General features: G+C 35.3%; 1 protein-coding gene across 6 annotated transcripts in view; it reads left to right on the top strand.

Moving 5' to 3' along the window:
* The window catches only part of LOC120771429 (synaptic vesicular amine transporter), a 58,230-nt gene that overhangs the window by 6,462 nt on the left and 27,491 nt on the right, over positions 1-24,277 (top strand). Inside the window, exon 2 of one of the 6 annotated variants that reach the window (XM_040099421.1) lies at positions 746-938. The gene's annotated coding sequence lies outside the window, so the exon portion shown is untranslated. Of the gene's footprint in view, positions 1-745; positions 939-8,132; positions 8,248-14,407; positions 14,457-15,224; positions 15,372-24,277 lie in introns of those variants that run through there. The other 5 variants (XM_040099424.1, XM_040099420.1, XM_040099422.1 and 2 more) reach the window with 5 other exon arrangements.

Below are 24,277 nucleotides of genomic sequence, written 5' to 3'. Positions count from 1 at the left end.
CTGTTTTCGGAGACTATGAGGCAAACTTCTCCGAAACGGCGACCCCGATCGATTTGAAATTGTCACACGATCTTCTTAATTACTTTTGTTGTAATCGCTGCAGGAAAGAGGTTTTTGATAATAATTTTTTTCACAAAAAACGACTATTTGACCAAAATGAAACTTTGACAAGTCTATCAACCATTATCCGTGTTCTTCTATAGCAAAAATTATTTTTTTTTTGATTCTTTGATTTGAGATAATTTTAAGCCGAACAATTTTCTCCTCCGCCAAAAACATTTTTAGAGGTTCTCTTGAAGATCGGCTACTGAATCAAAGTAATAAAAAAATTTCAAAATCTATTTTCGATTATTAAAGTACACTGATTTTTATTTTTTATTTTTTTACTCTACAAAATGTTCCTTCAAGAAATGTCAGTGCCAAAATATGCCTTTTTCTGAGCTCCAAGTGAATATAACCCCATAATAAAAAAGCTTGAAAATTTTTCACAAAATACTGACAATGACATCGCGCTCTATTTAGACAAAAAAAAATATGTTATATATATTTATCGGGCAATTTTGAAACATCTCCAGTAAACAAATGTAACCAGTAGTTAATCTATTATTAAAAACAATAAAACCAAAATTAAATATTATGCCGAATTTCTGATTAATTACCACCATAAGCAGCTTTTAAAGCCATAGCGCATTATTTAATTGCACCGAGCTTCTTATAACAATCACTTTCTATTGCTTTCCCACAGGAATTCAACGCTAAGCATTTCCACCCACGCAACAACCCAACGCTAACAACAACAATAGCAATAAGAAAGACAACATAAATAACCGTTCAACCACAACCACAATTCCCACGAAAGCACGGTCAGCCGAAGTAGACGCCACGCAGCGATTATCCTTGTCAACATCCTTGCCACACACAAGCGAATTCCAAAATAGGTAAGTACGCGCATAAATACCGTTGAAAGCGGCTCAGCGTTAGTTGTATGTACGTGTGTGTATGTAGATGAAAATGTGTTACTCTGCTTTCTAACTGTATAGTAGCTTATGTTTTGCTTTTGTGTTTGTGTGCGTTTTTCTGGCTCAGCGACAAAGTGCCTCTGGGGAATGCAGACGAGTAACTGAAATGGTGAAATGAAAACGGAATTTTTGCGGTGGCAGGTGCAGGCACCATGTTACTTCAATTGATTTCGGTTGCCTTTGGGAATATGTTACTCATAGTGATGCAACAGGTTGCTAACAATGATTTTCGGGTAATTCTTAGAGTAAATATTAGGGAGGAAGATTATTTTATAAATAATGCATAAATAAGAAAACGCTTTTAAATATACATAACTGTAAAGTCTTAAATGAGGTTTAAATGAAAAATAATTCAAGATAATTCTACACGCTATAATAATTATTCTTCACCCTCTGCAACAGGGGGGTTATATTTCCAACATACATAGATATGTGTGCACTTCTTTTATTTAAGGCAAGAGAGTATTTTTTATTAATTTTTTACTACTTTTTTTTAAAGCAAAAGGAAGCATCAAAAGCCGGAGTGCGCAACTTTAATCCGCTAAACCTAATCTACTCCCAACGCATATCCCTCCCACGAAACCCCCGGATTAATTATTATTTCATGAGAAAGAGAAAGACTTTAAGGCTCATCTAACACACGAACTGCCTAATATACTGACACATGAGTTCTGTCAAATTTTCCACCGAAAAACTATCGTTAAGTCTTACATTTGAAAAACGAGGGCATTGAAGAAATACGTCCTCAGAGTTATATTATCGTGGTGGAATCGGAACAGATGGCTTCTGAAGCATTCATGACCACTCAGTATTTCCTTTAGGTGAAAGTCTAGGTCCCTAAGTGGTCTATCTATCCACGAATGGATGTCCGTAATTAGTCTGTGGGTCCACTGTCCTTTGGTTGAGGTTTGCCACCATTCCTGCCACAATGTGATGTCTTTGGTTCTCCCCTCTTTTCTTTACGTCTACAGACTACTCTGATAGCTGGTCCAATCGAGCGAATTCGTCTTTAAGCAAGCGCTTTTGCATGGACAAGAGGGGCAATTGCAAGCAAATGCTGGTGGTAATTGGTAATCGATGATGAAACTCTTATACCATAATAATTAGCTTAAAAGTGCCTCGATCTACTGAAAAAATATATGGGCGCAGTGGAATATGTTCTTTTTCATTCGGCTGAAGGCTGGGCTTTCGCATAAATAACGTTCCAGCGTCTACTCCTCCTCTGCGCATGCTCTGCATTCCGTCGAATACGCTTTTCCTATTTTCTTAAGGTGAAATCTTACGCGTAGGGGCCCTATGATGATCTCAGAACTAATTGCTAGAGGTGAACAACTTCACTTCTACTAGAAAACAGGACACAAAGGTCAAGAATTGTGTACGACTAACATCCGAAAACGTAATCAACATTGGGAAGCCTTGCGATGCTTTGTCTATACGTCGATCTCGATGGAAGCGTGGTAAAGAAAATCTAAACCCGATGGAACGAGCTACCTGGGTTCAAAACGGCAAAAGTCATGCGCAAAACGGTAGTTCGGAAATACACAAAATTCTTGGCACTCGATAGAAGAGACTGTAGGAACACAATGTGAATACAGGATGGGGCTGACAGATCGGGAAGACAGGAAATGTCTAAAACAGGGCACCAGGAAAACAATGGTACATCTCCTGTGAACTTGTCCCGCCTTAGCAGGACTACGATTTAAGCATCTGGGTTACCCACAGTATGAATCGCGCCTTGATGTGATGTTATTTGAAAGTCACGAGGTGACCTCACAGGAAGCTTACTGCCAGCAGGTTGTACAAAAGAAAAGCAGGTACCATACCTGAAGAGTGTCGGCTCTCTCATCTCGATGTGATGTGATTTGAATGTCATGAGGTGACCTCACGTGAAGATGGTTGACAGCTGGCTCTATAAAAGTAAAGCATTCACCTTGCCTTGCCAGTGCTCAGGTGACTCTTACGTCTCGATGTGATGTGATTTACAAGTCATGAGATGACCTCACGTGAAGATGGTTGACAGCTGGCTCTATAAAAGAGAAACATGCACCATGCCTGGTCAGTGCTGGCTCTTACCTTATCTTATCGATCTGAACAATGCAAGCATTTATACATATACATAAATTAAATTGATTTCAACCGTTTTAGTGATCCATACTTCGTTTACTCCCCAAGAAGCTGTTCATTTGTCGGAATCGCCGATGCAGAACTACTATAGCATAACTATATGTTGTATGCTATACAAACGGAGCGATCGCAATCAAATGCTTGTATGGAAGCCTTTTTCATTTGGCCAGATATCTTCATCAAATTTGGCAAGGGTTATTTTCCAAGGCAACGATGCAATCTCCGAAGAATTTTTTCAGATCAAACCACTATAGCATATAGCTGCCATATAAACTGACCAATGAAAGTTGTAATAAGAAATCTTTTGTATTTCTGAAGGGTCTTATAGCTTCGGTGTAGCCGTTTTTTTTCATGTTTCTTGCTGTTCTTGTTGTGTTTGCCGTTAGTTTATGCTAATCAAAGCTTTACAACTGTCATGTCAGATATTTATAAGCATGTGTGCATTTCCACTGGCGCCCATTGCAGCCAATGCATTTAAATAATAATTTAGGAATATTCTTTGCAATTTTTCAATAGGAAGAAATATTTAGACAACAACAATTTTGCTTGTTTTTGTTGTTGCCACTATAAATACGGATAGTACAGCATCACTTCCATCACGTCAATACTTGTATTTTATTGAAATCTCATGGCTGAGTGCGCGCTACCAATGCCATTGAACGCGGCGCAGCATAAAAATGGTCAACAAATATACAAATATATGTTAATAAGACTACATGTCGATATGTTTGTGTGTGTGTGCTTGTTTGCATAACTTAAATATTTTATATCGCCCTCTTGGTCAAGTTCACACACAAAGCAAACAATCATAGCAGAATAAAAACAACAACAACAGCAAACGATGCCATAAAAATGAGCATCAATTAGGCAAATATAGGCATGTGGGGTAAAATGTGGGGTGGGTGAGGTAGCAAAAACATAAGAGAGGCGCTGTTCGACAAAAGATCGGTCGCGTGCGTTAAGCTGAGAAGGGCATATGTTTGCATTATAGTACTTAGTACATGGGAACTGATGAAAAACTTGTAGATAACTCTTTTATTGCTATATTGTTGTTGTTGAGTGTGTAAACAACTATTAGTAAAATATCGAAAAAAATTAAATAAAATTAACTTTATGACAGTGCTTGTATTCTAAGTGCTTTAACTGAGTATCTGAATTAATTAAGTATTAAGCAATAAATTGAAAATGTCTTGTTGTGATTTCCAACTAAAGGATTTGTCAGTCAATAAGTCAATAAGCAATAATTTACACATATCTATGCACACACACGTACTTACGTATGTGTCACGTACATATATGTCGTTTGTTTACAAAATAATTCAGTTAGTCATGTCCAGGAAAAAATTAAAATGTAAATGAATTTTAATTGGTTCGCAGGCGCATGAGTTGTCGCGCCTACAAATGGCAGCCAATAAAATTTGCGACATTTACGAGTCAAGTTCATGAGCACTCGTGTGTGTGTGTGTGTATGTGTTATATGTGCATAGGAGAAGCTAGTAGCCTTTTATAGGCTATATGGGCGGCAATGTTCGCATTTCAGATCGTGTGCTGTCACTTAACGGTATTTAAATTCATAAAATGCCTTACTTGATTTGTTGTGGGTCGTGTGCGAGTGTTCTAGGCGGCCTATTGGCAAGTGAATTGCTGGTAATTTACAAATATGCAAATTACAACATTTTTGTCATGTGAGCACTTAATTGGTTTTTAAAATATTACATGAAATGTGAAATTGTTTCTCAATAATAGAAATATTTGCATATTTTTTTCTCAATAATGGAAATCCAATAATAAAAATTTCTATGGTTTACTTTCTTCGTGACCTCGTCAAATGTTTATCATTGTAATCGAATTCATAATCCTACATATGTACATTGTGTCAAAAAAGTCTACGAAAATTGTATTGAATTTATATAATTTTATATATAATATTTTATATTATAATTTTAATATTTAATTATTAAACTATATTAATTTTATCGCCTTCGAAGTGGTTCCCACCAAGTTTAATACACTTATGGGAACCGCCAAAAAGCTAATAGTTATACATTATTTCCAAAATGCCACAAAAATCATCATGGAACCAGTAGAAGTAATTATATAGTATCCCCCCAAAATTCTACTCTGGATCCGCCCCTGCACATGTGCTAACAATTTTTCCGGTCCTCGAAACACTTTTCATTATCACTTTTTGGAATGGCCTTCAGCTCTTTCAGTGATTTTTGTTTTATTTCTTCGATCGACTGAAAACAGGTTCCACGGACCGGAAATTTCAGTTTGGGGAACAAGAAAAAATCACACGGATCCAAATCTGTTGAATAGGTGGTTGATCAATGGTTTGTTTTTTTTACCATTCTGATCATTTTCGACGGATGTTCTCACGCAAACGCCTTAATACGGCCAAATAGAACCCCTTATTGACCGTCTGTCCTTCCGGTATAAAGTCTTGGTGCACCAAGCTACGAATATCGAAAAAAGAGCATCCACCTTGATTTTTGGGCAGCTTTGGCGTGGTGTTTTTGGTTTAGGCTCGTTTTTTCCCCATGTCTCATCGGCATTTATTATGCTCTCATGAATGTGGAATCGCAATCCGCACGATCAAGCATGTCTAAAGAGACCTGTTTACTTACTCTTTTTGAAAAAGAAGTCAGCTTTATCGAGACTAGTCGAGAAAGAACGCGTTTCATACTCAAAATATCCACCAAAATCATCAGTTGAAGAGTTCGAAGGTCATCCAGAACGAGCCATGTCTTCAACGATCGCAGGCTTGTATTTTTGATAAAACTGAATCACCGCAAGCCTTTGCCAACATTCGCACCGATTTTGCATACGAAACTTGGTAAAAATTCAAAAAATGAGACAAATTCTTTCTTCGATATTTTTATCCGGTTCGGTCTGAACAATTTTATCCGATATTGTAGCACTGTCTTGGATACAAGTATTTGATTTTGATCGATCAGTTCGTATGGCGGGTATACTCTAGAGTGGTCCGATATTGATCGCATCGACAAATGAGCAGTTTCTTAGGCAGTATGTAGCCAAATTCTATACTATTTCCAAAGAATTTCAACTCTTTCCAACATACTTTATTTTAGAACCATTAAAGATAATAACAAAAGTTAATTCTACATTACAATAACAAATTATTGTTATTAAGAGCTTGTAACTTTGTTGTGAACATATCAATAAAATATTGACTTAAAGTTAATTTTCAAGTAACATTTACTTTGTTTCAGTTTATTTATACCGCCGCTTTAATTACAAATCTTAGTTTTAGAACAATTAGTTTATGATTTTCTCACATCAAAATGCAGTGCTGTTTTTTAGAATAAGAATTTTCGCAGCCAATTAATTGCACTTGAGTAAATTTTATTCGCACAAACCAAATGCCGATTGCAACCATTAAAAAACAATAAATTAACATTCGAAATGGAAATACTATTGACGTATTGAAATATATAATTATGTATAGTATATAAAGAAGAAGCACGAATCATTGCACTACTAGTAATAGTAATAATTACTCAATAGCAATGCACTGTAAGCATTTTATACCCTACATGACATATGAAAATCAATGAACGGCAAGGAAAAAGTGGTACTTACTTATATTTATTGTTTGAGAATTTATGAAATACTTTGATGGACGAGAGAAATTGCTAATAAAAAGGTAAAGCGCCTAAATATATGCTACGAAATGATTGATTATATAAATATTTAAGGCGCCATTTTGGTATAGACGACTAAATTTTGAGCAATTTTCAAGCTAAAAAAATAAAAACATTTTTATGATCCATTTTTATGTGATTGATATTGGCATTTAATGAATAAAAAAAAAATTTAAAAAAAAATTTAAAAAAATAAAAAGTCGTCTGATTACAGGCAGTTGGAGTGAAGCAAAGAAAACGGTGCTACCTGGTTGACATGATTTCAACCCCTGAAATGAAAATTTTTAAAAATTCTTCTTTATTAAAGTTTTTCGAGTTTTTTTTTAAATATTAAAATTTTCCAAAATCGAAGGCAGGCGCGATAGAGTGTTGTATACAAGACCAAGCCGCCTCACAAAATCTGCTGTATTTCCGAAAATAACTCGAATTTTTTGAAATCCGTTTTAGGGCATATTTTTAAAGGTATACATTTTGAAAATATCAAATTTTCAAATTTTTCAAATTTGACAAAAAAAAAAATCATAAAATGTCGCCGACTTGATATATCATTTCAATACTTTTTTTGACCTTTTCGAATTTTTTAAAAATATTTAATATTAAAATGGAACGATGTAAAACCAAAGCCACGCCACGTCAAAAAACCCGCTGTAATTCCGAAAAAGAACACGAATTTTTAAAAATCCTTTTGAGTGCACATTTTTGAAGGTCTAATCTTTGAAAATATGCAGCGAAAAATCGAATTTTTCAAATTTCTAGGCCAGAATACGCCTTAAATACATCGCAGAAGGCAGATCACTTGAATCGAGCTTCTACAAGTCGTCTCAAATACTTCTAGAAATATTTACAGAAAGCCTTACTGTTTAAATTGTGTCATAACCTTCAATATCTCAATTTTTTCAGCAAAAATAATTCATCAGTTTCATTTCAATTTAAGAAATATTTCTAGCAAATTCATCAGCTACATTTTAATTTAAGAAATATTTCAGCAAACAAATTCTCTTTCATGCAGGGTATTTTTTACGCCTCCCACTTGAACGAAAACAATAGCGCTCTTATTTGCTTGAGCAAACTACTTACATTACATACAAGATTTACTTTAATTTTATTTAAGTACTTAGAAAATCTGTAGGGCTTTTAGTTGGAGATTAGCTGCCTCTTATGATAGGTCGTCTCATATCAGTCTAATAAAAAAATCCGCGATATTGCAAAATAATTGAGCCGAAAAAAGGTTGAATGGAAAAAAGCAAAACTTAAAAATTATTTAGTAACATTAACAGTTATTGTTTTGCAATAAAATTGTGAAAAATAAAAAAATTTTAGTAGACTTTTAGAGAAATTCTAAAACTGAAAATTTTAAAATTGTGTACTTTGACAGTGAAGTGTAATAAATAAGTACGTGTATATATTTTAGTTTTGGCATTATTTTTTACAAGCCAAAGGTTTGTATATTTCTCGTACATAATTTTTTATATTTACACTTTTAGTAGTAGAGCATATACATATATACCAATACTACTGTGAGATCCTTATATCAGTGTTGTAATTAATAATTTCAAAACAAATATATTTTGAATTTGTTGATGGGTTTATTTTATTGTTTTGGTTGAAGAAACTACATATAAATCAACTTCTAAAACATCAAATATCCTGCGAGACCTTTTACAAAGCTACTTGCAAATCAGAAAGATGTTTTTTTAGTTTCTTAGAGGCATTTTATTTAATAAAATTTAATTTTCATAAATAAAAAAAGTAATGTACATTCTGACTCTGACTAATGTACTTTAATAATGGGCGATTTATTTCGATCACTTAGAATGCGTAAGCGATCTAAAGGAGGCCCACCAAATAAAGGTGTCTGCCGATGACGAAGATTTTGTTGCTAAAAAATAACTAAAAAGCGAAACAAAAAAATATATTTTTACTATAAATGTGTTGAAGTAATGCTCGAAAGACTGGTCAAAATTTTGATTTCTTGTCGATTTTGAAATCTATCTATTTTTATGGTACATCAGTGTGGGCAAAAAATAATATTCAAAATTCTTATTCCTTCCATCATTACCTGGAAAATATATTTAAGAAGATCGTGTAAAATTTTCAAGTCGATTAATTCAGACGTTTCGGAAAACTTTTTCACACCAATTCTGAAAACAGCATTTTCAGATAAAGACTCTAACTCAAGAAGTGACGCTGCTTATCTATTTCGTATAGCAAAAGAGCAGCAAGTTGATTGGAGGCACAAATCGCCTGGATGGTCATACAATCGGCATGGCAATCGCGCAAAAACCGCTTTGCAGGGCAAACGCTTCACCCTTTCGTGGCCATTAGTGCTTAACTTAGACCACGTTGCTTATATGACTTAAATAGCCACAGAGCAGCAAGTTAATTTGAGGCATAAATACGCTCACAGCTCTGATTCAATTTCGTGCAACTTAAAACTTTCTGAAATTTTTCTTTTAATTTCCTGATAAATATATGTATGCGCATACGACATGTGTGCATATATGTACATACATATGTGTTTTATTTGTAACTCTTTTTATTTCTTTTTGAACTCATGAAAAAAAAAATCCCTAAATATTTGAGTCCTTCAATTTGACTTTAAGTACTTCCTTTACGCTTTTTCACGTTTTTCACATATTTTTGGAAAAATTTAGTCAACATTTGGACTTATCGAAAAACTTTCAAAGGAAAAGTTGTAAGAAATTAAATTTCGTAGAAAAAAGTTCTACACGAACAGCTCATAAAAGTGCTTTGTTTCAGAGTTTTAAACGATTTAATAAAACAAAAAATAAAAGTAGGAAGGTTTCAATGAAATTTTTGTATTTAAAACTAAATTCAAAGACTTTATATAAATTGAGTGATATACTCACGGCAGTTGTATACAAAAAAACCACTTCAAAATCCGACAGTAAATGTCATGGATCAACCGCAGTGATAAAGCACAACACTTTTTATTTCTTTCTGAGTAATAAGGCGCACTTTTACTAAATTCTCCAGTGTCCGGTCTCCGGTCAGAGCACAATTTAGTTATTTTACTCGATAATTAATATTCCAAAATTAAATCAATTTTAATTAAAAAAAACAGCAAAAGTAAGTTTAAAATAGAGACCACTGACATTAAAAAGTGAAAGTATCGATTACCGATAGACAAACGAACTAATACTGCGCTTGCACTTTTGGTGACAACGCGGAGTTCTGCATGTGCATGAATAACATACTCACTTATCTATATTTCTAGTTTGAGATCTAGCGCAAAAATACAAATTATTTACGCGATTAAATGCTTATCCTGTGACATAAACATTAGAGATTTATATCATATGAAGTTGGAATTTGAACATAAAGTTTAAACGATTTTTTTTTAAGTGATGAAAAATCATATACATTTTAAGTGATAAATTTATTGAGATGTGTTTATACTAAATACAATTAATGCAGTTAATGTTTAACATGAACAATATACATAACATAAAATATACAATATTTCCTTTTTTTACTATTTTTACTATCCAATTATGACAAATACTCTATAACATTACAAGCAGCCAAAGACGTTCTACGTTTTTATGTACGCTTTTATCCGCCCACGCACCTAATTTTATTAAATAAATTCCATTGTGTGCTGGTATTTACATACAAGTACATACATACACGTACACCAGATGACGTTTCAGTTTAAGCTTTGAACTCAGCCGCCTTAATTTGTATTACGACAGTAAAAAAAAAAAAATTAAAAAAAATCGTGTTCTTTATTTTTTCTCTGCGGGTTTATATTGTTAAGTGAGTTTTTAATGCAATTGTTTAGAGAAATCGTAAAAATATATAGTATGTACTTGTCAAATTATTGTGCTCAAATATTATTTATGCGTCGAAAATCATGATGTTGCAAGAATTGCCTGGGGGAATTTCACCGCAAATCAATAAACGAATAGCTATTTGAATATACACAACCAAACAAAAAAAAAACCTGAAATGTCTTTGATGGATTGTCTACTTGGTCTTATTGTTTTGTTTGGAACCTGTTATCGTTGGTTGTCTTTCATTAAGCAATTTTTAGTCGGATTACAGTGTATATACTTAGAATTTATTGTCTTTATTTATTATAGAATTTTTTTTTTCTAAAAAGCTTTCACATGTGCTCTTAGTCATTAATATTTTTAATAGTATTCTTAATATGAAATATTTATACACAGAAGTGGGTATACTAAAATTGCCACGAAGTTTGTAACGAAATTTTTAACACTCAGAAAGAAACGTCGTAGACCCTTTGAAGTATTGAAATTAAATTGACACTAATTCCCCAACCAGTTATTTTCAGTCAATAATATGTAGTAGCTAAAAAAAAACCATCATCAAATTGCGAGGTTTTTATCTTAGGTTTTAAGTTGTCTTACGAGGGTTGTATTTCATATTTCGGGATTAGAGAATCAAAATAAATATTAAACATCGAAAATCGCTTTATTGTTTTTCAACATATTTTTCATTAAGATCTAACCACCTTTGCATACCTTTGAAGCAATTGTCGAAGCACTTTTGCCACTCAAATTGAGCTATCCATAAAACATGGGTTCTGAACGGTCAGGTGTCGAAAAACGTTGAATAAGAAGTAGTCATTGGGTGCAAAATCAGATCTAAACGATGGATGGCTCATCAAATCGATGTTTTGAGCGCTCAAAATGCAGTTGTTTCAGTCAATGTGTGAGAGCTCGCATTGTGATCCGTCTGCGGCGATTGGTTTTCCTGATTTCTTGAGAGACAACTAGCAAGCAATTGGTTTTGTTGTTTACAACTCAGAATTTACTGTACTGCATTTTTCTAGTGCTACGGTAGCGACATGTACAGATACTCGACAACAAAAATAGACGTTCATTTCCTTAGAAATGCTTCGTGTGCGTACAACTTTTGTTGAACTCGGCTCATCTTGAAGCAACCATAAAGTCGGCTGCTGTTTACTTTCGGGCTCATACGCGTAACAATCTTGCAATATCAGTTTGCACACAGCATCAATAGTTTCCAGAACAACAACTGATTTAGGATAACATTCTTGAAATTAGTCTTGGAGTGATCTATGCTCTCAAGTGAATTAATCATACCATCAATAAAAACTGTTCCCTGATGGAGCTTCGTCGCCAAAAATTGAATTTAGTTCATCGTAGCACTGTCAAACTCTATGACAAAATTGTGATTTGATAGATTTCAATATTAGGGTGACCAGATTGCAACACTAGGACTGCCAAATCCCGAAATGTAAAAGGCAAGCTACCTGTTTATAGAATTTCGTGGATAACAGTAGCAAATATGTTCAGCTGTGAAGTTTCTTCTGCCGGACCGAAAGTTTGATTTCGTATATTGTTTAGCACGTTTTCTTGTATAAATATTATAATTATTGAAGTAAAAATTCTTTCTATTTATTTTGAACAACAAATTCGGCCCTTATTGACACCGACAATCAATAATCAATTGATCGCTCGCACTGTTATACGATGTACTTAACGTAAATGCTTCACTCGAGCATTTTATTCGCACAAATGTAGCTATGTATGTATGTATGTAACTACGTATATTTGAACAGTTGACATTCTTTATTGAATACAAATTTGCATAAAAAATTAGCTGTTTACGAAAAGAGCGTAAATAACGTGCAATTTCTAAGCAAAGTGCGGCGCATTTTTATACCCTCGCAACATGTTGCCACAGAGTATAATAGTTTTGTTCACCTAACGGTTGTAAGTAACACCTAAAACCAAGCGAGATAAATATAGGTTGAAATCTAGGTGATTGTCTGTCTGTCCGTCCGTACGTCAGTGCAAGCTCTAACTTGAGTAAAATTTGATATATCTTGATGAAACTTGGTACACATGATCATGACATAAAAGTAAGACAGGGTCCATAGATGGGCGTAATCGAACCATTGTCACACACACAAAGTGCCCTTTCAAGGAAAACCTATAAAGTGCCATAACTAAACACCAAAATAAGATATGAAACTGTAGCTTGACACAGAGGATTGCAGTAGCCAGCTGGAAATTTTGAAAAAGTGTGCGTGGTCCAGCCCTCTCATAAGTTAAGTGTATATATCTCATAAACTACTTAAGCCAGAACAACCAATCTTTCTGAGCACAAGCGGAAGATAACCCCGCTCACTCCCCATATAACGGTTCTGTTCAAAACTACTAAAAGCGCAATAAATAAACATCTAATTACGCCAGAGACATTAAATTTTACCTCCGAGATGGTATAAGAGGGCTGTATGGAAGCATGTGTGAAAATTGGGCAATGGGCATGGCACTGCCCACTTTTTGGCGAAATCACATATCTCGGAACCTGACTAACCGATTTCGACTAAATTCATTACGTGGTATTTTTCCTATAATCTTATATCACAGTGTGAAAATGGTCGAAATCGGACTACAACCACTTTATTCTTGTCAAAATCCATCCGAAATTGTTAAAGTCCGTAGGTACTGAATATGTGGACCACAGTATCTAAAGCTGACTTTTGACAGGAAATATCGGTCAATGTGTGCGACATACAATTGAAAGTCAGACAGAATCGTTTCCTGACAATGGTAATTCTGAGTATGAAAATGGGTTGAATCGGATCAATACTTCACTGAGCCCCCCATATACCTTATATAAAGATTTTGAAACTTCCATGTGACTTTATGCTGGATATATTTGTTATTAGTTATTATTATATATGTTGTTAGTTATATCAATGAAAATTACAGAACATATCATAACAGGTATACTGTTCCTTAAAATGGATCAAATCGGACGAAAACTGGACCTAGCCTTCATATAACTGATATCAGGCTGACTTAGCTCCATATGATTGGTGATTGTATATGAGGTACCTTAATGAAACACAGGGAACATTTTTTAGTACGTGGCATGATAATAGTTAATAGATAAAATCGGGTCAATACTACCTTAACTTCCGTATACTACCTTATTAATAATTTTGGGTTTTCTAGCAAATATTGTGCCATAGTATATAAGTTGCTTAGATTCCAATCCTCTGGTTGATATTGTACACCTTAAGGTATTTTCCTAACTTTGATTTATGCAAGATGCGCGCGTATAAAATGTTCAATTGCACCCGAACTTAGCGCTTCCTTACTTGTTATTTTTATTTTTATTATTTTTCGACTTTTTTATGATTGAAAGAAGCGAGTAATGTAAATAGAAATGCAAGAAAACTATTTGTGCACACCGAAATAATAATAATAATAATAAAGCTCTAAACACTTGTAGCGACAACGTGTGAGTCCAGAAAACGTAATGTTGTCCAGATGTGTTGTATATACAAGTATACATAGGCTATAGATATAATATGCATACATATCTACTTAACGATATACAGATGAATGTACATATGTGATATGAATTGCTCTCTTGCAGGTACGCGAATTCCGGTACTGCGACGGTTTAGACAAATTATTCGAAACATGCAATCTTACAGTGACTTGCATACATACTTCCTTTATATACATACATATATATAGGCGTGTTTACATATCTACATACATACGTCGTTGTGTGCATATTTGATATAAGATTTCTTATGATTTTTTCGCCTACTTACTAAACGACTGTTGCGCATTGAACTGAGTCGTCTGTCGGCATTCAAGCACGTTGGACAAGTGTGAGTAACACGCTTAGCGCTTTCCGTTAGATGTGCGGGTTATTTTGGCGCGCATTTCACGCGGTGAAATTTTACGTGATTTGTTTTTTTTGAAATATTGAAATTTTTGTTAAAAAAAAATATTGAAATTTTTTTATTAAACAAATATTGAAATTTTTTGTTAAAAAAATATTGAAATTTTTGTTAAAAAAAAATATTGAAATTTTTTGTTAAAAAAAATATCGAAATTTTTGATTAAAAAAAATATTGAAATTTTTTTATTAAAAAAATATTGAAATTTTTTGTTAAAAAAAATATTGAAATTTTTCATTAAAAAATGTATTATTTCAGCTTTTTTGTTCTGAAAAATGTATCAAAACTCGTGTGGAATATCCCTCAAAGTTCATAAAGTTCTAAATAAAAAATATTTTTTTTATTCCTTATTCTTTATTTTGTATGCTTAGTGAGCTCGAAATATAAATTTGTCAGTTTTTCTGTGCTCAGTCACACAATCGGAAGTGATGAATTAACTGTAACTCAGCTGCACACAACAACAAATAATAATGGCAGCACAACAAAAGTAACAAAAGATGAAAAGCAAAAGTGCACGAGAAGAATATTTGTTAATTACTTGCATAATTAAGCTTTATAGTGGCATTTGTAATTGCTCAGCGCGTGTTATAGCTTCAAATAAATAACAATATACATACATATGTATTTACATATGAGAATATAAATAAACAGAAATTGAAATTTTGTAAAAATTATGTTTTACTGTGTAAAAATAAAAACTAATTTCATTTGAAATATTTAAAGAGTAATAAAAATATATTTTTTCAAATATGTGCATGTGAGTTTGTGTGAGCTATAGTTGCCAGCGCTTTGTTGTAAACATATAATAGGGAAATTTTGGAGCTTACAATTCTACAATTAAAAGTAAGTGAGCGCTACTAATTGAGTTTAATCCAAACCTTGAAAGAAATATTTTCTATCAACGCTTAGTACTAATAATATTTTTTTATATTAGCAAACAAAAACATTAAAAAACTTTTATTATAATACCCTCTACAAATACAAAAGATTCCTCACAAAAACTTTGATCGATCAGTTCGTATGGCAACTATATGCTATAGTGATTCGATCTGAACAATTTCTTCAGGGATTACACCGTTACCTAAGTTAATAACCCTAGCCGAGTTTGATGAAGATATCTCGACAAATGAAAAGGTTTTCCATACAAGTACGTAATTCTGATCGTTTAGTTTGTATGACAGCTGTATGCTATAGCGATCCGATCTGAATCATCTTCGGAAATTGGAACCGTTATCTTACATAATACCTCGCGTCAAATTTTTTTGATAATATGTATCTCGGCAAATAAAAAAGCTTTCCATACAAGCACTTTATGTCGGTATTTTGGACTTGTGGTTACGTGGAAGTTTATTACGAGCAGTTTCGACCTCACGATCCTCAACATATGTATATCAACGATTGACACCCTCAACTAACGTGCTCATGTGGGCCACCTAGTTTTAATAGTTTCCCTCATCCAGTGCATCCTGTTTTGGTGCTGGTGACCGCCAAAGGGTGATACGAAAAACTACAAAGTGCGTTTTGAGTGATTACCACGCCCCTAGTGGTGCTAGCCGGGTGATTAATGATGCCCATGAAAGCCTTCGGTATAGACGATGCGATCCACCGCAAAAGGATGGAAAAATACCGATATCGGTTGATCCGACAAATTAGCAGGTCCTTAGTGATAAAAGGACGGGTGGAAAAGTTCAGATCATTCATGAGAGCTGAACGACTGAATCGTAGACGGACGGACAAACGGACATGGCTGGATCGTTAGGATACCTCAAGAAAATCAATAGGGGTCTGCAAACTAAATCGTTGTCAATCGTAGACAACCATAATGCCGGTATCAATCACAAACTAATTGATACCTTATTTCCGCTTAAAATTTGAAGAACCCAGCACTAGCCCACAAACACGACTATGCACTGATTATGTAGTGAACTTGATAACTGTGGGTAGATAGAAAACAATTGAGGCTCAGCACTGCGACATAGTATGGTCTATTGTGCCCCCTCCTATATCACATATGGGCACAAAGGCCCAGCACTCCGAACAACTCCAGGACCATACTGTGTGCGACTGGGGTGATGGTTAAACGTAGATGGATGGTAGGGCCTTGAGCTTGCTTCTACTGGGAAATCTAGAAACAGGTGCTCTGGAGCTTCTTGTTCCATGTCGCAAAACCAGCAGTTTGCGCAACAGACTATGCCCATGTCGGACGAGTGCTTCTTGAGCCTGCAGTGCACTGTATAAAGCGCGATGAGTAGACGGAATTTATCTTGGGGGAGATTGATCATATCTCTAAACCTTGCAATGTTGTAACCTGCCAGCAGTAGCTTAAAGTGGCTCATTCCTGCTGCCTGCTGCCGCGTAACTGAGTGCGGAAAAGAACTGCTGGGGTAGCGAAACGGTTTTTAGACGTGCATATGTCTGATTAATGTATTTTCCGACAGCTACTTATTTACAAGTTGTTTCAGCTGCTGGCTTTCTCAGTGTTTTATACATCTGCCGGGCCTAGACCAGCTTCGATTGCTTCTCAATATGCCTCTCAGGCGCCGCATAAAGCAACTCGACTTCAACTAGAAGGAAAAAGTGATTTCCAACGTGGATAAAAGACTCTTTATTCATATTTCCTTAAAAAAAATTTAAAATTGAAAAAAAAAAAATGGAAAAAGACTATGAAGACACAGATACATATGTTTCTGACGACGATTTTCTCTCGCTAGTCAAAGTAAAAGAACGGTCTTCTATTTATGACTTTCAGTAATATTTTTTTTCGAAACAAATTTCTTTCGAGCTCATCGAAAATATGGCTTTATACGTATGTACATATATGTATATATAGGAAAAAATAAAAATCAGAAGAAGAACGGGTTCAAGAATTAAAAACAAAAAGTAACGCTTCCAAACCCACGCACATAAACACTGCAGCAGCAATCAAAAGGCCTGTTAGTAAGTGAGTAAGTAAATGAAAAGCTAGGCAATTTACAATTTACAAAATTTTCTAAGGAAATTCAATTTTCATAATTCATTTAGACCGTCGATTGTTAATGGAAGCGAGGGAGTGGTATGCAAAATTCAATGAAAAGGAATTGTGGTAAATGGGACAGCAGAAGAAACGCTGCATAGTGGGATGTACGACGGGCTATGAGTCTCACGGGGTATATTTCTTCCTTAGATTGACGCCTTTTGCGCCTCGAACGACGACAACCGCTTTTATTGGAAAACTTCGCCGCTGAAATTGTTTTTGCTTTGAGCGCCGAGTTGTTGGCTCGTCTATTTTCGGCGCGTTTCAATAGAAGTGCGTATGCTTTTCTGACACTTGTCAAGCTGATGCGTTGCACTTCTCTATTTACCACGCTTTTCGCTTTTGCACTCACAGCCTTGCACGCACACACATATTTGATGTTGGAAGTTATAAATTCAATTAACCACTGTCAATTAAATCAAAAAGCTGTCATAATTGACGACTTCTGGCTGATAGCTCGGCTCCTTTCGCTTGCTTGAATAGTAGATAAATGCGAAGGATGGTTGGAAAACGCTAAAATAAGCGTACAGTAATTATATTTTATTTATTTGAATAGAAAACTTTGTTTCTAATTCTATAAAAAGTTTTGAATAATATTTTCAAATTTTAAGAATCATATACAATAGAAACTTAGAGCGTCTTTAGCAAGCAAGAAGAAAAAAAAACGTTGCGAGGTTTGCAGTCTGTTTTCTCTCCATTGCGATGCGGCACTCCTTCCTCATCGTAGCAGCTGTTCTCTTGACTTTTCGGAAAACTAATGGTTTCCAGCTGTAGGTAAGGAGTCTGAAATGCTGTCCCACAGTTCAATTATGCCGATTGCTGATGAGTGCTCTTAGAGATCAGGAGGGCAAATCCAGTAGAAAATCGTTCGGCTGTCTGTTGTAATTGCAGCTTCTCGACGTCGAACCTTCCTTGTGTTTGTTGACGTGCGTTTTTTGCTGCACAGAGGCTGGTGCGTATCTTGGCTGCAACAGACATTGGTTCGAGACAATGTCAGAGGCTCGGAGCGTACGCAGGTCTAAAACACTTGAGACGTTTCTTCCGTCTATCACAACATGATCTGGTGGCTGACTTTTCGATCCAGAGATAGCCAGGTAGTTTGATGAATTTTCCTATGTTGGAATCTAGTACTATAGATAACCACATTTCGGGCCCCGGCGAAGTCGGTCAGTCTCAACCCATTTGGGAATGTTTCATCATGGAAGCTGAATTTACCAACCTTTGTGCCAAAGGTACCATATATGCCCTGGTGCTAATTTTGATATCACGGCGGGGGCAGCTCTCATAGGTGCGCTTCAAGAACTCATAGAAGACATCTTTGGTCACATTGCCCTTCTCTTTCGTCGGGGCGTGGGAGCAAATCAGAGATTTGTTGTAGAACTTCACTTTAATGCGGATTCTGGCCAGACGTTGATTCAGCGGGGTGAATGACAAGACTTGGCGACGGAGTTTCTCTCCCACACCGAATTTGCGCACGCTCATTTATATGGCCACTGTAGTAAATTCCAAAAGGACCTTCTCATCTCAGTACTTGTCCCGTCCATCGCACTTCTAAGAGGGCAGTAATGTCAGCCTTTACTCTTACGAGGACATCAACAAGCTGGACAGCAGCAAGGTGCGTTTCCTTAAATCGGAATCCATAACACATTTGCAGTGGTCGTTATCAAAAGGGGGTCTCTCATTCGAGGTTGTTTTGATCTTTTCATTGTGGGTTTTTTCTTATGTCTTCTCATCTCATTTTCATTTCCTTAGCGGCTTTAAAATGTCATTAGGAAGAAATTAGCGAAAAGAATATAGAAAGGCAGCTGTTTCTGTGATCCAATTTACCATGCATTCGTATGCTTGAGCCAGTATGCAATGCTATATATACTCCTACATACTTAAATTCATATATGATATATACTTATATATTAAAAGAAAGCATGTAACAATTAGATATACATATGTACATGTGTTTGCTCGCTATTATAAAATGCTTGTAAAGTGATTTAAAACTGGCAGCACGTGTTGCAAATAAGCACACTTTTCTACATTAACCGTAAACACATTGTTGTTGTTAATGCATATTCAAAAAGCAATTAAGGGTGTCTAATTAAAACGGTGTGTGGAGCGAAATTATATTCAAAATGTATAATATAATTAACAAAATTAAATGGCAACAAATTGAAAACAATCAAACAGAGATGAGAACAGCCGATAAATAAAATTATTGACGTGGAGAGGAACAATAGCTGAGAACATGAGGTTATAAAAAGTAAATACTTTAAATCAGGCCAATGTTGTAGTGAGGTATAATTACAGTGAATATGATTTTTTTTTTAGAAATATTTAAAAGTAATAAAAGTAAGAAATTAGTGAAGCTGTTGCACGCAAGAATTTTCACAGCTAAAGGAAATTATCTAATATTTGGAGCTGGTAGCTTATTTTTCAAATATTTTGATTAAAAAACCCGCATGTTTGGGATATAAGAAAGTAAGTTTCCACCAAATTTCGTGAAATACAATTTTTTAGAACAAGATAAAAATATAATATTCAAAAATTTAGTTATGTGAATTTTTCACAGAAATTTTGAGGTTATGTGAAAAAAGACTATAAACAAAAGTTATAGACACTTTTATCAGCTATAACATTGTCATATAACTTTTTTCTATAAGATTCATAGTTTCGCCGGAAACTGAGAGAAACCATTCCTGACCCTTAAAAATTCAGCCATGCCCTTCGCCTTCCTTTTTCCGACCTCAAATTCGTATTTCTAATCAAACTTCAACTTATTTTTTTATATTTATAATGAATTTTAATGAACCAAATATGTACCATTTTGGTCGACCACTTTTTGCCATTTTTCCGCTACAGACATTATTCCATAAGTATAAAATTTTTCTGGTTTCTCGGCGAAAAACTGCGGCAAGTTATTTTCACAGGCTTCTCTTGAAGCCAACTTTACTCCATTAAGGGAGTTTTGCATTGACCGGAACAAATGGTAGTCCGATGGTGCGAGGTCAGGGCTATATGGTGGATGCATCAAAACTTCCCAGTCAAGCTCTCCCAGTTTTTGCTGAGTCGTCAAAGAAGTGTGTGGTCTAGCATTGTCCTAATGGTAGACGAAACCCTTTCTGTTGATCAGTTGTATCCATTTTTTTCGAATGCTTGCTTCAATCTCATCAGTTGTTGACAGTAAAATGTAGAATCAATCGTTCGACCAGTCTGGTGCAACTCATAGTGGATGATTCCTTTCCAATCCCATCAAACACTTAACATAACCTTTCGAGGCGTCAATCCTGGCTTTGCGACCATTTGTTGAGCTTCACCACGCTTGGACCATGAACTTTTTCACACATTATTGTCGTATTTGATTCACTTTTCCTCCCCTGTTACCATTCGCTCCAGAAATTATTCGCTTTCATTTCGTTTCAGCAAAGAATCGCAAATGTTAATTCGGTCCAGTAAATTTTTCACAGATAATTCATGTGGTACCCAAATATCAAGCTTCTTTTCGTAATCAGCCTTTTTTAAATGGTTCAAAACCATTTGATGATGATTAAGTTGCTTAGCGATGTCATGGCTGTTTATGTGACGGTTCTGGTCAATATTTTCCATAATATCATCGACTTTTTCAACGATAGGTCGACCAGAGCGAGGGGGATTCTTTCTGATTGAAATTTCCAGAACGGAAGCGAGCAAACCATTGTTGTGTTACACGTACTGAAACAGCATCGTCTCCGTAAACTTCACAAATTTCATTGGTGGCTTGCGTGGCATTATTCCCTTTTTTTACAAAATTTTTTTAGCGAATTTCTTCTTTGTTTTCACTTATTTATGAACAGCTGTAACTTAGCAACTTAGTCGAATTTTTTTTGGTTAAATGAAGCCTAAAATCTCCCCTTTCCAACACTATATGCTATGACACAATATGATTGGTAGCCCTGGAGATATACGACTACAACGACATCTATTATATTGACAAAATACCAAAAGACTTTTTCGACTACCCAATATATTTCCATTAATAATTCGAATTTTGAAAAATCATCTTTTAGATATACATATATGTGACCTGGTCTACGGACAGAGGGCTTAGGTGTCAAAAAATCAATTTTCACTTTTTAGTTGATTCGGATGGAAGATGAGATGCTTTTTCACGTGATAGAATCCAAAAAGTCATAACTTGTTTGAAAGTTCCCTAAAAATGTAGAGAAAGAAGAGGAAAGAGAGACGAATGAAAACAAGACAACAGCAGCTGTGCGGTATTAGAGTAAACGTCACTTCTTCTTTTTTAAATGTTCCACACTAGCAACTTACACGATGAACTATAATAATATTCCGACCAAAAACAACACTTACTGGACGCCCTTGAAGCCTCTGGAAAGGAGAACAATTAATGAGATAACGAGAAACTGACGAAACGAGTTGTTTATTTTTAACCAGAAAACTAGTTTTCGCACGTTAGCTCCCTTTTCGTAGACCAGGTCAGATATAGTAATAGTTAAACATTGAAAATAACAAGAGTCAAGGTCCTTTTTAACATCGTCGATAAATGTGTATAACTCGAAAAATGCTTAATTTTTTCATGAAAAATTTTGCTTTATAAATATTCTTTCAAACCTGTAAAATATTTCTTAGTTAATTCATTAGTTTTTTTTTATTCACAAAAATCACATTTTTAAGCTGGTGTTGCTGGTGTTTTTAGGTATGGCCGTTAAGAGAATGAAAATATGAGCTTCATTCTATTTAAATAAATATCGCTTTCTTTCTTTAAATCAGAATCACTGTACACTCCTTCTATGACTACCATCTGCACATATTTCCACAACTACATAAACATTACATTACATCTTACATGTAATTTTATTATACTCTACATTCTCTCATCTATAAGCCTAAGCAGCTTTTGTCTATTAGCCGACTTTCCTAGTTTTCATTACATATCTCCCACCCATCGCTTTTTCTTACACCCTCTCCTAACTCACATGCATATTTTTTGCTTTCCTACCAAAGCTTTCTTTTCCCCTCACTTTCCTGCAATGTAGCTCTCACTCATGCTCTTCTCGGCTAAGTAACAATCATTCATCAGCCACTTAACTTTTATTTGATCCGATTTGTGTGTCGTGCTTTTTGCTACATTTCCTTGCGTCGCTTTTGTTTTTGTGAGATTTTTCTTTTTGTTCTTGTACATGCGCATATTCTTAGCGAAAAATTCTTCTCTAATCTCGTAATCTACTTTTATCTGGCGTTGATTACATTTACATGCGAATATCAATATGCTTTAGTCTGATTTATTGCGTAAATATTATTATTCGAAAGTGAAAGAGGCCAATTTTATTTGGTTTGGATAGAAGAGTTGAAGGAAAAAATAATAATAGCGGTATTTACATGACATTAAGTTAGCTTTGCTGATAAGGAAGCGCAATTCGAACAGGGTTTTGTATTTTCTGTTGCAAAGGGGAACATTTAGGCAACAGAACCAAGATTAGAAAGCTTATAAGAATATTCCCGCTCATAAAAAAAAAAACAAAAAAACTGATTGTTGCGTAGGAGGAAGGAAACTATTATTATCTCTTAAGAAATTATTAGAATAGCCACTAAGAACGAAGCGATCTAAATAGAGATCTATCGAACTCATCTAATACCATAACCACGTTTCAATTTGTTGGACCTATGACTTTAAAATATAACGTTTTCGGCTTCGGTTGATAAACTCGACCTACGAAAATTCAGTAAGCAACAATTACTGAGATTTAGGTTGCAATATTTTAAAGCATCTACAGGGTTCCGGAAAGTAATAAGACTGAGTCGATTTAAAAAAATTTAAAATCTTCAAAACAGGCTTCTTCTGCATCGATGCAGCACTGCCACCACGATTTCTAAGCAATGAAGGCGTCAGGGAAAGCATTCTGCGGAATAGCCTTGAGAGCCGAGGTGCATGCTGCTTGGACGAGAAGACGCCAGCGTGTGCTACTCGGAAGATTGCCTCTTTGTCTCGGGATCATACTCAAGTATCCATGACTCGTCACCTGTGATCACGTTATTCAAAAATTAGGGGTCACTTTCACACATGTTCAAATTTTCTTGGCACACTTCCACTCGCCACAATTGCTGGTCGTTAGTGAGCTCTTTTGGGATCATCTTCGCGCACTTCTTGCCAATGTTCAAGTGCTCCGTCACAATGTCATGAACCACAGATTTTGATAAATTTAACATCTGGGCGATTAAACGAATACTTAGTCGACGGTCTGAGCTCAAAACTTTGCGTACACCAGTCACATTGTCGGTGTTTTTCGAAGTCGCAGCTCTCCGAGCAAGGTCTTCATCAGCGACCATTTCCTGGCCCTCCAAAAATGCCTGGTGCCAACGAAACACTGCACTTCTTGCTAAAGCAACATCTGGGTAAGCCTGCTTGATCATATCAAACATCTCTGTCGCCGATTTACTGAGTTTAACACAGAATTTAATCGCGTACCTCTGCTCTAACAAACGCTCATTTTCGGCTTGCACCACTCACAGCAACACGTGGCGCGAAACTGTCCTGACTATCCAGGGGCTCGGAGACAACTGACCACCAGCTCGTTCGTTAGCTAGGAACGCCATCTACCGAATCCAGTCGGTGCGCGCACGCTCCGAGGTACAATCGCGGCGGAAGAACTTCAGTCCTATTACTTTCCGGACAAACCCTGTGCATTTAAGCAATAACAGCAATCTAAGATATATTAAAAATTAGAAAATATAGTGAAGATTCTGT

The sequence above is a fragment of the Bactrocera tryoni genome, chromosome 3 (genome assembly GCF_016617805.1).
Source record: "Bactrocera tryoni isolate S06 chromosome 3, CSIRO_BtryS06_freeze2, whole genome shotgun sequence".
Lineage (NCBI taxonomy): Eukaryota > Metazoa > Arthropoda > Insecta > Diptera > Tephritidae > Bactrocera > Bactrocera tryoni.
Note: the sequence above shows the minus strand (reverse complement) of the source record. Positions and strands in the feature narration are given on the sequence as shown.